Below are 13,554 nucleotides of genomic sequence, written 5' to 3'. Positions count from 1 at the left end.
GTAAATTGCCTAAATTAATTAAATCACTCGGGATTATATTGATCGATGTACACATATCCTGACGCGCATTCTGATTGACTTGCGCCGTTTCGACGGCCATCGAGAGGGGGGCGAGTCTTCTTCAAGGTTACCGAATGATGCGAGTGGTGACGAATGCTGTTGTATGGTGACATGAAGTGACCATTAAAGCCGTAGTGTGATATTTCATTTAGATTTGCATGAACAAATGACACTTTGGAAATCTCGTACGTCGGTCCTACTGATGTAAGCATCAGAATATATTCAATTTAACGCAAATGAACACACAAACTATGTAATTAATTTTGTATCTCTCGAAAACTGTTTTTTAATTAGGAAATTGTAAATCGTGGCGAAAAAGACAGAGCACGACTGACACTATTGTGCTTTATTTCGTGATTAGCTATATCTGTGGTTAGTTTTCAGAAAAAGGGATGGAAATATGGAAGTGCTAATGTCGCATGCTGTGTATGAGGTAAGCAGCAACAGTGGTATGATCAGCTGCCAATCTGCAAATCAAAATATATTATAAATCAGGAAACTCACTAATACTGTAATTTACAAGCAAGAACTTTCACATTGTCTTAATCATGTCTCACAGGATCTAATTTATTTCCCATGACCTTGGAAACACATATGTAGATATATATAACCCAAAGAAATAGTGGAAACGTTTGAAACACGATACAATTGATGACAAAGGTGTTGACTGAGCACTGCTAATTTAATACATGTATTTGACTTTGAGTGAGTGAGTATAGTTTTACGCTGCTTTTAGCAATATTCCAGTAATATCAAGGGCTTTGAACACCCGAAGTGGACTTCACACATTGTACCTATGTGGGGATCTGGATACGCTCCCCCTGCTTGATGCTTCTTGGTCACCAGCCCCACCGGAAGATGTCTTCTCCTCAGGTATGCCCATGGTTTGCGACGGTGACAACGTTGGCCAGGATCCTTATGGAGAAGCTCAACTCACTCCCCTACAACGCGAATGTAGTGTTTGCCGACACAACAACATGTTAAGATACATCAGCTGCAACAGCGGACAAGTGATGTGTCATGTCTGTTGTATGGAGCTCATAGACTGTACTTGTATGTTGACCTATGACAAGTATGATGACATCCCTATCACATCTGAGAATCACATCTTATGGTGATCCTCATCTTCACTTGAAGAACTTTACAACACGTAAGCTGCAACTGTAGTCAAGTGATGTGCCATGTCTGTTTCAGGGAGGTCATAGACATGTACTTGTTTAACGGATGGACCTCTCACATGTTTGAGGGAGGACCACATCTTATGGGATTGAAGATAGAAGAGCTTGAAGAGGAAAGAGGAAAACGTTGCCACGTTGTTGTAGGGACATGCAAAGCACTCCCTCCGCCATTGTCTTTTCGTATTTCCAATGTATCTGGTTGTGATTGGTTTTTTTCATTATTAAACAGTGATTGATTGAACTGACTCTTTGTGTCTTGATTGATCTCAACTCCAATAGAGTGCCGAACCGAAGGTAGAGGTTGAGTTGAGATGTCATCTACGCTGTCTGTCTGTCTGTGCGTCTGTCATGTCAGTGCACACCAAAGTGTAAAATAAAAATAAAAATAGATAAACGACAAAGGTCATGCTTGAAAGATCAGCTGCCTGGTGTCCATCATGCCAGGTCACATCACCACATCCCGTGTGTCATGTCATGTGTCATGTATCATGCCACGTGTCAGTCAACCAAAACACAGCATGACGTCACGTGATGAGGTGAAGGAGGAGGAGGTGAAGGTCATGACCTTCCGTTGAAGGGAAGTAGGGAGGAGAGTTTCATAAAATCAGGCGAACCCTCAGACCTTCGTTCAGTAAAGTCACAGTCATCATGGAGCAAAGACGGTCTATGAATGCCATGTCATCCTCCCGAGATGTTGTCCCTGATTCCGAGTGGGTGTCTGAAAAGGTGGGAGAACAAGAAGCGAGAAAACGTCCCCTCGTCAGGGACGACACCCTCTTGATGGACGACACATGGCGACTCAGTGACATTCTGGAGGGACCTTTTCCTTCTTACACCTTGTGTCATCCTTCTCATCCTCACTATGATTCATTTCAAGAACGTCTGAGGTCTTTTAAAACGTGGTCTAAACAGATGACCCAGACCCCGTATGACATGGCCATGGCTGGCTATTTCTATCCAGGACGAGGTGACTGTGTTACCTGTTATTGCTGCGGTGTGGCACTCCGCCAATGGGAAGCCACAGACCAACCCTGGAAAGAACATCTGAAGCACGCCAAAGTCCCTTGCGAATACTTGTGTGTGTTTTGTCCTGATGGAGAAGTGAACGAAAAATACAGACGTTTGGTGTCCCAAGAAGCACGGAAGAGAAGAGTCGATTGTCTTGTTCACCCCAAGTGACAAAGTTTCTTTTTTCAAAGTGTACAGACGTTCATACCCTCGTGGTCACCCCCGTGGTCACCACCCCACCTCGTGTTCACAAAAAATCACAGGGACGCCCCTAATCCTGTGACTTTTTGTTTTGTTGTGTTGGTTCATGTGAGCGGGGGATTAAAAAAAAAAGTTGAACCCATAGTTGTGTTATGTGGTCTGTAGGATGAAGAAAAACAAAGCAGGATCGAAATGCACACCCCGATAAAAAAAACGGATCGAAATCTGACCAATCAGAGGTTTGGGTTGTCGACCAATCAGAGACCGTGCTCGGGTCATGCGGGACTCTGAATGGTCGAACCGGGGTTGTGCTTTCTCTCCCATGGTAAAATCCATTTCCTATGGAAAAGAAACACAAGGGTCGGTCCGTTTTGGAAAACCGAGGTGCAGACCAGGCACCGAAACGAACCAATCGGGGGTGCGGCCTGGGGAACCAATCAGGAACCAGGGTGTCAGTGGCTCTCCTATAAAAACAAAACAAGAGCGAAGCCACTCACACACACACACTGCATTCTATGAAACCAATCATGCCAGCTCGATACAGTTGTATGAAGTGCCAGACCGACAGTCACAGTTACCTGTACTGCCCTGAAGTGACATGTCTCGAGTGTCACACTAAAGGTCACCGCCACTATGTCTGTCCGAAGATGAACAGTCAAGAACCTGTGCCCCTGTTACAACTGTCAAGACATGGGTCATTTCGCTGCAGATTGCCCAGAACCCAGTCGAAAGAAGACACCCCAGCGTCCCTGTTACAACTGCCAAATCGTGGGTCATTTCGCTGCAGGATGCCCAGAACCCAGTCGAAAGAAAACGCCAGCAACACCGTCCACGTCGACACCCGTGACACCCGTGACACCCGTGACACAAGTGCTTCATCTCATAAAAGACATGCATGCCGATGTCCTCGACCTAAAAGAATGCATTGCACAACTCCGTGCGGGCATCACACCTCGTGTAGAGAAAAGAAAACAGGTCAGAAGCCTCTCAAGAAAACACGCTTCAAAGCGCCGACGACACCTTCAGTCCGAGGATGAGATGGAAGTAGAGGATGAAGAAGATAGATCATCTGAACAAAGTGACTAACGCATGAGGGGCATGCTGCTCCACTGTTTTTACCAGTGTCCCATCGTTTCCAGTTTTTCCAGTTTTTCCAGTGTTCCAGTGTTCCAGTGTTCCTACCGTTTCCTGGCGTTTCCAGTTTCCAGTTTGTTTTCCAACGGCCCTTTTCAGGGCCACCCATCTCACCCAAAAGACAACTCTCATCCTTTGCTTTGACGACCCTCCCACCCAAACCATGAACCCGTCTCCTCCTCCTTTCCTCCCTCTCTCCCCTCCCTCCCTCCCCTCCCTCCCTTCACCACCCCCGCCACCTTGTCTATGTTTAGAACCACCACAACCACCACAACAACAAACGATTTTTGACGCGCTTCTTTCAATGTCGATCCCGTTCACCTTTTACGTGCGCTTCTCCGGGTTTTCCCCTCCTCCTCCCCGGAAACGGAGGCGACGCCCTCTTGGAGGCGTGCGTCACCGGACACGGAAGCGACGCCCTCTTGGAGGTGCGCGCACCACCCGAAACGGATGCGCCGCCCTCTTGGAGGCGTGCGCCACCGGAAACGGATGTGCCACCATCTTTGAGGCGTGCGCAAGTACCATCATGCCCCGCGCGAATGCGCAGGTCACGTGACCGGAAGTGACGTCACAGAGGTCACGTGATCCTCTCGACCAATCAGAAGCCAGGAGCGGTCCTCGGGTAGTGTACACAACTACTGACGATGACATGCGTGAACCAAGTCAGCGAGCATGACCTCCCGATCCCAGCATATATTTTTCGTCACTATTTTGCCTTTTAAGCCGAAAAATCAAGACTGGTTGTTCTGCTGACTTGACGTTTTGAATGAACTTAACTTTTCTGTTTATTAGTGTAGCTGTCTATACACCTCATCTGAACAATCGAATATAATCAGACATCAAGTGGACACTGCATGTTTATATTCACTTGAGATACTCTTGAAGCCCCGAGTAATGAAGTTGGTTCAAGACATTCAACAATACCATGACACTGCATCTATAATTCTGTGGACAATGCAACTAAAACTTAATCCGAACATTTTAAACAAATACAGGTGTCATACTTGATGGGAACACGCCTGTCAAGTTTCAACTTTACTGGTTTAGTCTCGTCTGAGGAAATATGTTTACGGACTATACGACGTCGACGACGGACAAACTGTCATCAGGTCCAATCTTTTCTGTCGGGTGAGCTGAATATAAACATATTTCTACTGAAAAAAGTCACATTAACGCCGCGCTTTGAATATCGGAACAACAGTCGGTCACTCGCACTGCCGGGGTCCCGTCTGTGCAATCAAAATGGTTCGGTTTCCTTGATCTATCAGGTGAATTTATATCATGTCCGTACCATTTTGTAAGAGGGAAATCAGAGACATTCATGTTAACTGTACCAGCCCATACATAAGAGGTGAAAGTCAACTGAAGTCTGCTTGCATGTCAGTCACGGCTTCGAACGATCGATGGGCAAGGTTACCGCCTGAATATAAAAAAGACAACCTTGATCTAGGCCTACTCACAACGTTTTACGCTAGAGATATGGAATGTACGGTATTGTTCACATTTGGGATATTTCAGGACACTTAATCAGAAGTCAGGCACACTTCTAAATAGCTTTCGAATGATTTGTATCGGAAATTTCACTTTGAGTGATCTGATTGTGCAGTTGTCAACAAACAGCTCCCAAAACAGTGCCACAAAATACGCTTTGAAGGGGTCACACATGGCACGACCGGATAATACCAAGTTAGTCCAGATAGTTTAAACTGACTTCATATCACCGCGCTTATCCTTTTAGGTTAAATCAAATTGAAAGTTGTGAAAGTGGTCGGGTGCGTCACGCTGAAGGGGATCCTCGATCTATTGATCATGTACAATGTAAATGGATATATCTCAATATATAATGTCTGTAGAAGCTCTATGCATAACTTTTTAAAGAATTCAAATCGAATTTGATGCGTGTGACTGTCTGGTTTGGCTTAATGTTTGTAAATATATCTCGCTCTCATAAGATTGCTTCAGTTCTGCCTTGTAGTTACTAAATGAATGACGTCCGGCGATATTTTCTGAATGAAAAAAGTAGTCCCGGTGAGACAGAGGTCACGATCCAATCAAAACGAATAAAACAAGGTCAACCTTGTACGACACACGTGTGACGAACGGATTTAGTATCTTACCACCTGTATCTGCACCACGTGGGTAATGATAAATCTTATGTCATGTACTGTGTTCGTTGTACAGAGCAAACGTTATGTCCACTTTCTTTGACTAAACCATATCAGGGATAACAGGTATAATGGGATACATATGTTTGGGTAAACAGGAACATTGAACAAACTTTGCATTTCATCTCGCCACCAACCAGCTCACATAATCAATACAGGGAAGTATGACCTTTGTTTCCATTTTGAATATAAAATGAGTCACGCTTGAGAGGCTTCCTCGTATTTTTCATCTGGTACATTTTTTTGAGTTTGTGACAAGGACGTTTGACATTGTATCAAGGTCAATTCTATGTGTAAAATACATGATTACACATGACTGAGCTTTTACATTGCTATGCCATTAAAACACTTAATCAACAATTTCCCCAGTAGATAATGTCATTTCTGCTTTTGGGGCGGTCAGGTAGCCTAGTAGTTAAAGCGTTCGCTCGTCACGCCGAAGACCTGGGATTGATTCCCGACATGGGTACAATGTTTCGAGAAGCCTATATCTGGTATCCCCGCCGTGATATTGCTGAAATATTGCTGAAAAAACATACTCACTCAATGTAATTTCTGCATTTAACTATAATTGCACACTAAATAGAATGAGTGAATGAGTTGGGTGAACGCTTTTATGAGGATTCAAGTTATATCACGGCGAGTCAGCTTCATGTGGGAGGAAAGCCTGAAGTGATGCAGGTCTTAGACGTTTACCACTTCGGTGAAACCCACGAGCATGGGTATGGTGCCGACAAACATAGAAATATAATCTTGGGCGAACCGGGACTCGAACCCACAATCATAGGTTTCTGGCGTTCCCAAGGGACGCAACTCTGCACATCCTGTTGTACCCCCCACTAAATAGAAACTGAAACACATTACATCACCTTCACAGTGCTCTAGCATGAAGAAAAAGGGTTATTCCCATACAACAAAAGTTGAAAGATGAAAAACTGAGGTTAAATTGCAGGCAAGTCAACTTTAACTTAATTAAACATCATGAATGTTGAAGCTGACACACGTGGAACAATATGTGTGTTCTAGTATCGTACTGACTTGTGTCTAGGGGGCCAGGTATGAAACCCTGAGCCAGAGACATAAGACATGAATGAGCAATAAATTGTCTCTGATATTTATTTTGAACACATTCTAATGTTGCACCTAATGTTACTAAAGTACATCACATGGTACTGACGTCTGAGTTTTGAAAAGCGGCAAAACATACACAAATACAAGCTGAATAAATTACACTCCTGTCTGCTGATGATTTGTAGTCGTGATTAATCTATGCTTATATCGAACCTGGGTCTTCCGTGTGACGAGACAATGCTGTCGTCTCTCTGTATAGCCTAGTTGGGGCAACAGGTGTGAAACATCATAAAACAGAAATATATTGTATACACGTCGTCTCTTGAATAAATGAGTGAGTATGGTTTTACGCCACTTTTAGCAATATTCCGGCAATATTACGGGGGGCGTCTGTGTCTGTGTGTGTGTCTCGAAAGAATCGTTCCTGCAAACTTAAGATTTGTCCTAGTTTTACAGATAGTCAGTATTGACTTGCGACTATCGAATTTAATGTTTGTTTGTTTGTTGTTTAACGCCGCACTCGGCAATATTCAGGCTATATGACGGCGGTCTGTAAATAATCGAGTCTGGACAAAACAATCCAGTGATTGACAATATGAGCATCGAGTCTGAACACCCGATCCCGTTAGTCGCCTCTAACGACAAGCATAGTCGCCGAATTAAGTGTATATTCTCTATCCTCTTGATGTTTCTCCTCCAGGTGTGGGACGTGTTCAGGGTATACATGTACAGAGACCAGTCTAGAGGAAGACTCCGGAAGGTGGAGGACGTGTTCAGGGTATACGAGTACATAGACTGGTCTAGAGGAAGACTCCGGGAGGTGGAGGACGTGCTCAGGGTATACGAGTACAGAGACCAGTCTAGAGGAAGACTCCGGGAGGTGGAGGACGTGTTCAGGGTATACGGTTACAGAGACCGGTCATCAGGAAGACTCCGGGAGGTAGAGGACATGTTGAGGTTATACGGTTACAGAGACCGTCAGCTGTCCGGTCTGTGATGGTGGGACCTCCCCTGTGTATCTGATCCTTGTGGTGTAGCCAGTGTTACTCCTGTTGAGTACCTCTACACTCTGTGACTTAGGCACGACCAGTCTTACAACTTCTGAACCATTCCTCAGTACGTAATATAGGTGGCTGACATTAGCCAGGCTCACGGTTATGTTAATATAGTAGCCAGCACGTTTAACAGCGTGTGGGTAGTCAGCTGTTACGGAGGCCAAAGATGCACGCAAATCAAATACTCATCATACAAACCTACTGATTAATGCATATTGACAGTTGACAGAAAGGTGCGAATTTATTCAAGAAATCAACAACAAAAGAACAACTATATATAACGCCAAGTGTTGTTCACGAAGACAGATATATACCACACACATATAGTCTTCCGGCCACAATGTAAAGAAGAAACATTGTCGCCATGATGTTGAGTCAACACTGACAGATTACAGCTTCTGGTGTGATTTGCGGGCAGTGAGTCACACATAATGAGGTTTTACTTAATCACATTTCCACATTAAATGAACGTTGTCTTACGTGTTCTGTGATAATGTTAAAAGCGATAATATTGCATAAATAGTAATGCCAATGTGATCCTCTGCTTGATATATCGAAACCATGCATATGAAACGTCAGGGCCTCGAAGCTTTCCTTGCATTGCACATCGGGGTAAACGTTTCTCTTTGGCTGTTCCCTCACATGATACTGTGCCTGGTACTGTTGTCTTCTGTAGAGGAAGCTGATGGATGGACAGACGTGTGGATGTGGAACTGTTCCCTCACATCAGGCTGCAGCTGGTACTGTGGACGTCTGTAGAGGAAGCTGAAGGATGGACAGACGTGTGGATGTGGAACTGTTCCCTCACATTAGGCTGCACCTGGTACTGTGGACGTCTGTAGAGGACGCTGGAGGATGGGCAGACGTGTGGATGTGGAACTGTTCCCTCACATTAGGCTGCACCTGGTACTGCGGACATCTGTAGAGGAAACTGAAGGATGGAGAGAAGCGTGTAAATGTTGAAAAGTTCCCTCACATTAGCCTGCACCTGGTACAGTGGACGTCTGTAGAGGAATCTGAAGGGTTGAGACACGTGTAGATTTGGAACTGTTCCCTCACATTAGGCTGCACCTGGTACAGTGGACGTGTGTAGGGGAAGCTGAAGGGTTGGGACACGTGCAGATGTGGAACTGTTCCCTCACATAAGGCTGCACCTGGTACTGTGGTCCTCTGTGGAGGAAGCTGAAGGGTTGAGATACGTGTAGATGTGGAACTGTTCCCTCAGTAGTCGCTCATAATCATGCAAGGATAACGCATCCTCGTCATTGATGGCAGCACAAGGTGCATCACTGATGTCACAGGATAGTATCTCGCCCACCACAGTGAGATATTCACCAAATCTATAATTACAATGAAAAACGTACACACAAATTGTACCTTACAGATGAAAATGACTTGCACAGACAATGAAAGATACATGTATATCGTTTAAATGCGGCTGGCAATACAACCTATTGTATGAAGAGAAACCTTTTTGTTCCTAACAAATTATCCATCTCCGACTTAAAACAAACACTACTTTAACAACATTTTCCCCCCTTCTGCACAAAACATACATAGCATACATTCATTTGCGTTATTACCATCACAAGATACAAATGAAAATAAAGCTATTGTTTTATTTAACTATTGTATTATCATTGTCTCAGGTAACTCAAAATTATGTTGCTTCACATTAAATAGAAACAGGAGATACATCGGTGGGGGTTTTCCAACGATATGAAGTTACCCTGAGACCTAATTTTAACATACAACTCAAGTATTTCACCTGCAACAATACAAAATGTATGTACCTTCTGCTGTGACCATCTGAAGATAAAGAAACGTTGTACGTGTCAAATTCTTTATCGAATGTAACTTTGCGCAAAACATATATTTTTACCAAAAAAGACAACACTGACAAAACAAGACTTCAGCGTTTTTAGATACTTGGCAAAAGGTGAACATAAGGTTGATTGAATTGTAAGAGAGTAATTTGTTTCCTTACCTTTTACGTCCTTGCAGACAAGAATAGCAACTGCTGCGATGTCGTCTACGTTCACCTCTTCTGGTGTAAGACAAAAGTCACACATATGTATAGTCAATATGATACGGTGTCATATCTCAAAGATTAGGGATTAATGTCGTATGAAATGACAATGCGTATGACCAATACAACTATCCGTTTCTCGAACATGGCGTATTACATAACCCGGGTTATGATTCACGATGGCTCATTAATATGTTTAACAGGTGTCATCAAGAGAACATATAATGGCTTTTAAATAACACCACATGACTTCGGGATGTCTGCTGATATATGAAGACTATTTAACCTATTTGATGATAGTTATTGTATAATTGTTATTGTTTGATCTAAATTTCCAAATGAATAATCAAGGGATTTGTGTGCAATTTAGGTAATCAGGTAAGCATTTCGCTAAAAAGTATAATAAAACATTTGTTTAAATATATTTACCTAAAATGCGGAACAGTAACATCTATGAAACCCTTTCACAAATAGATAAGAACGTTCTCATATACGTACACTAGCGGGAAAACGTAACTGTGCTTCATATGAAGTGATGTAAATGTTGCGTAATCAAAAATTGAATATGATTTGGACATTCGTCTGACCTATTTTTTATCATAACAAATTCATTCAGAAAACCCATAATTAGGAAAAGGAGACATAGAAACACGCCCTAAAAGAGGGGTGCTGTAAACACTCAATTAACAATGGGGTGTGACCACCATTTGCGTTGATGAATGCGAGGCAGCGACGACGGCTTGAAGACGGCAGATGATTGAATACATCCTTTGGATGTTGTTCCAAATGTCCAGCAAAGATTGTGCTCCCTGAACCGGCTGGTCACTAATTTGTCTCAACCAAAGAATTGTCCGAGCAGTTCATGAGGTAGTTTGGTATCGATTCCGTCGATACACAAACAGAATGTCTTGTTTTGTTGACGTGAAGTCACACGTGTTGCACTGCTGTAGACAACGTCTCAGTAGGAATAATATTGTGTTTCAGCGAACATTTAAGTGTCTTCAAACTTCGTTTTGCGCCTCTCTTGTTCGCGGCTTACCCAAGGCACGTGGATGTTAATTTTATGAGCACCGGACAGCTAAACATTCATTGTGAACTGTTTACATTAAAAATCACGCGTGTGAGTGCCATGCTCCCCACAAATATCACAATTGTGTGCCGTGCATGAAAATTCATGTGTAATTGTGAATCACGACATTAAAGTCGATGATATGTCTTCATGGATATGTATTGAAAGATGCATTAATTAAATTCAGAATATATTAATTATTAGTGAACTTACTTTATATGGAGCAACGCTGTTTTTTACACGTTAGTGTTTCTCTCAATATCTAATGTCCAGTGGCATTCCATGAATGCCGTTAAGCAAATGGTAATTGTTTTCCTCTCGTTATTTACAGTATGCCATCCTTGATGATTTGACTCCTTGCACAAAACGATCTTAGTGCTACAACTATTGTAAGCCTATGTTAAAGTATGGTAGTTACGATCTTTTTAGTGCTAAGATCCCTTTGTGCAAGTGGGCCCTGGTCTTAGCATTTAGGATTTAGACGGGAGATTTAGAAGGTTGACTTACAATAAGTCGTTAGATCAGGGCCCATTTAGCGCTAAGATCGCTTTATGCAAGTGGGCCCTGGTTATTACACCATCAAACACCCTAAAGACACCAACCTTCTATCTCCTGGTAGCTCCCATCATTGTCCTCATCCAAGGCATATGAGATGACGCTGGTGAAAATGAATATTAAAAAGAGATTGAAATAAGAGACAAGTTAGCCTTCAGATATGCTGTCATACATTTTCAAGTTACATTGTGTTAAACAGCTTGTATAGAGTTTCGCCGTTATAGCCACGAAAGGCCATATCATTGCGTAGAGAGTAACTTTTTATTCATTTCACTTGAAGATCAATGGCAGATACTCACCGATTTTGAATAGATCTTCGTTCTGAAAGTTACACAGTTGGGCAGGTAATTATGTATACAAAATGCAAGATGAAAAGCAGATGACTCCTTGTCATTGCATACCTTTAAACTAATGGTAAATAGGTTGAAGTATGCTGTGATATGTGACTCGTTTCCTCTCACGCGATTAAGAAGTTTAAATAAAGCTTCACTGGGGTAAACGAGCCAGTGTGGTTTATGATTTTAAAAGGTCAATCAGTGCTTAACGTTTCTCAGAAGTCACGACTTGACAACAGATGATCATTACAGCCACCCTCCCATCCCAGACACACACTACCCGCACCAAAACCGTCATTTTCATGTTGTTCTAATGGTATGACACTGTGGTTAACAACAACAACAACAACGTCAAACACCTATTCATCCCACTAAATAGTGAAAACAACAATGTCGTCCTGATTCGCGTATATTGTATTGATATTTTTTTCATTTTATAGATTTCATTTTAATATTGAGACTCGAACTATTCCCGCATGATGACACACACACACTTAGCTGTACACACCACATACCGTGATTACATTAAACTCCAGGAAGAATTTTAAAACCAGAATATCTTGTGTACAATTTATGGTCAGGAAAAATCGTCATAATGTAGAACCCGCAACACGTTATTAAGCAACGTTAATGAAGTGAGATCCATATTTGAAATTGCCAAACGTGCGGGTTTTCCCCAAAAGTGCTTCTGAATATTGTGTTCGCGGTAGTCTGGTCTTCATGGCCTAAAGTGGATCCAATACTGCCGGGGACCAATCAGAATGCAGGATTCTAAAATAGTATGGTAGAATAGTTAATGTGACTCTAACGTTGTGCTCATTCAGACTCACTCCCTACAGTATAACCTTTACGTGTCTGTTTTCTACGAACAACAACTATGACTACCACAGCGATGACGACGATCAGCACAGAACAGACAGCAGCCACAGGGACGGTCGAAGCGACGCCAACTTCAGTAACCTCTCGTGCTGGAACATTCAAAATGCAATACTTGCAGTTTATTATGTTTCTAATCTTATTTTCCCTTGGAGAGATAACTTCTAGGATTGTATTTGTTTGTTTGTGAGTGTGTGTGTGTGTGTGTGTGTAAGTGTGTGTGTGTGCGTGCGTGCGTGCGTGCGTGCTTGCTTGCGTGCGTGCGTGTGTGTGTGTGTTCGGTGTTTGACCTATATTGTTAAATGAATGGGAGTGGGTGTACAATCCTCGGAATATATCATACCAGAGCTATTATGTATCTGCACATGTTTTGCCGGGTGTTCTTTCTTGTGCTTATTGGTAGCCTTATACTGAATAAGCTATGTTTCACATGAAATAAAGTTGAATATTTATGTGTCACATGGTAATTTAAATAATGCATTAATGACATACTCGTTTCAATAATTACTCTCAAATTTCGCAACAACAGCGTTTACGTCGGCTGAGATGACGGAACATGTTGTCAATCATGGTTTCTTTTTTCCAAATAATTGCTTGCATGCCACTGATTCTGTTACTACAGTCTATCGCTAATGTTGTAGGAGTCTTACAGAAAACTTCCAGGGTAAGGTTCCGTGACGTATTCCTGTGCGTGTTGTTGGCGTGACACGTGCACTGTCCAGACATAGATCTGTCTACAGCTGGTATATACAACACAGCCTCCCTCTGTCCCGTGATCTCCCTCTGTCTGTATGTGTCCCACAAGGTCACAGTGCAGG

General features: G+C 42.7%; 1 pseudogene; it reads right to left on the bottom strand.

Moving 5' to 3' along the window:
- Nucleotides 1-9,010: 9,010 nt before the first annotated feature.
- LOC139458010 (cell adhesion molecule CEACAM8-like) overlaps nt 9,011-13,554 on the bottom strand; it is a 30,485-nt pseudogene continuing 25,941 nt past the window's right edge.

Source organism: Haliotis cracherodii, unplaced genomic scaffold, assembly GCF_022045235.1.
Source record: "Haliotis cracherodii isolate W230 unplaced genomic scaffold, xgHalCrac1.p SCAF_12, whole genome shotgun sequence".
Taxonomy (NCBI): Eukaryota; Metazoa; Mollusca; class Gastropoda; order Lepetellida; family Haliotidae; genus Haliotis; species Haliotis cracherodii.
Note: the sequence above shows the minus strand (reverse complement) of the source record. Positions and strands in the feature narration are given on the sequence as shown.